At 47.3% G+C, this 1,589-nt stretch overlaps 1 pseudogene across 1 annotated transcript; it reads left to right on the top strand.

Moving 5' to 3' along the window:
* The first annotated feature begins 293 nt into the window (after window positions 1-293).
* LOC311381591 lies at window positions 294-1,085 on the top strand (annotated as a pseudogene). The gene has a single exon. The product of its transcript is annotated as an uncharacterized misc_RNA (transcript).
* Window positions 1,086-1,589: the final 504 nt, after the last annotated feature.

Below are 1,589 nucleotides of genomic sequence, written 5' to 3'. Positions count from 1 at the left end.
GGCGTTTACGTGTGTTTAGCCACCACTACAGCCCTGGATATGACTGGCCAAAACCCAAGACTAGCCCCTACCCTATTTCTGATTGGCTTAAGTACTGGTGTGGTTAGAGTGAAAGCGCCTCTCTGACCTTGGGAAGTGTCAGACCATGCGAACGTGAACCTGATACATATTTTTTTTCGCAGACACATTGATACGCCGGAATTCCGGCGTGGCGCCGGAACACTATCAGCCCTGTGATCAGTTTTACTCCCATTTTCCTCAAGTCTGGCACAAAGGGGCAGATAATGCTGGACATGGATGACCACACATTTGCCCGGCATTACAGAATACCAAAAACCCGGTTTGAGGTCCTTCAAGGGTACCGACAGGAGGGTGGCCTGCAAAGTGACCACTACCCTGCCTATTTCCAAGAAGGTGCTCATGTTCCTGTGGTACATGGGCAACCTGAACTGCTTCTGGGAGATATCTGACAAGTTTAACGTCTCATCTTCGTCAGCACACAGCGCTGTACTCCAAATGCTGGCCATCATGTTCACCCTTGGCCGGATTTGTCTCTTGGCCTCCAGGCTGTGAGAAGAGGGTGTCTACTACCATCTTCCAACGCACATGTGGCCTTGAGGGGGTTATTGGAGCGATTGATGGCTGCCACATCAGTATCCAGAGGCCACCAGTCAGAGGAGCAGACTACATACAAGTCCTACTACTCTCTCCTCCTCCAGGGGATTGTTGATGCTGAAGGTTGCTTCATCAACATTGTCACTGGAATCCCTGGCATAGTGCATGATGTCAGACTGCTGCGGTACTCCTGGTTATTCCAAGAATGGCAGGAGAAGATGGGGGAGTGCTGTCTGCTGGGGGATAGTGCTTACATCGGTCAGGCTTTTCCCTTCATCATCACCCCCCGGCATGACATTTGGGAGAACGAAGTGCAAGTGGAGGCGCATTAGAGACTTGCAGAACACATGCCTGTCACTATGGCGAAGATCATCTTGGCTGCATGTTACCTTCACAACTTTGCCCAAGGTGCCTCGGTAGGATGTGATGAACACCCAGATGGATGTCCAAGAGAAGATGCCAACGAGTAGGAAGTGGTGTTCCAGCAATTTTTGGCAAAACAAAAGACTGTGTCTGAAAATGTCTCATTCAAGACTCAATGGGCCATTCCAGCCTTTAGCACTTGTCATTGCTTAGAGGCTGTTTTGGCAGCTTGTCCTATCTTCGTCAAGATGCCGCGCTCGCCCAGGCGAGGGGTTATTCCAGACGCACGATCCGGTTGAATGAAATTAAATGTAATGGCAACCAAAATAGGATCTATTGTCCTTCTAAAAATATATATTATCCTAAGGGTGTATGTGGGATTCAGTGTAAATGTAAACTATATATATTATATTCAAGCTTATATCTTTATATAATTTGTAGGCTATTCGTATTAGTTGTTCTTATTCAGATCATATTCCTATTTGTCTATATATCATGGTCAAAAAAATATATCGTCCTTGAGAGACTCGAGGACTGAGAAGTCACGAGAGTCAGCCGGGCAACAACATCCCGATTCCGAACATGAAGCACTCCTCAGCTAAAAGGAACTT

This window comes from Micromesistius poutassou (assembly GCF_964030765.1).
Source record: "Micromesistius poutassou genome assembly, chromosome: 1".
Classification (NCBI taxonomy): domain Eukaryota; kingdom Metazoa; phylum Chordata; class Actinopteri; order Gadiformes; family Gadidae; genus Micromesistius; species Micromesistius poutassou.
This window is presented reverse-complemented; position numbering and strand designations above follow the sequence as displayed.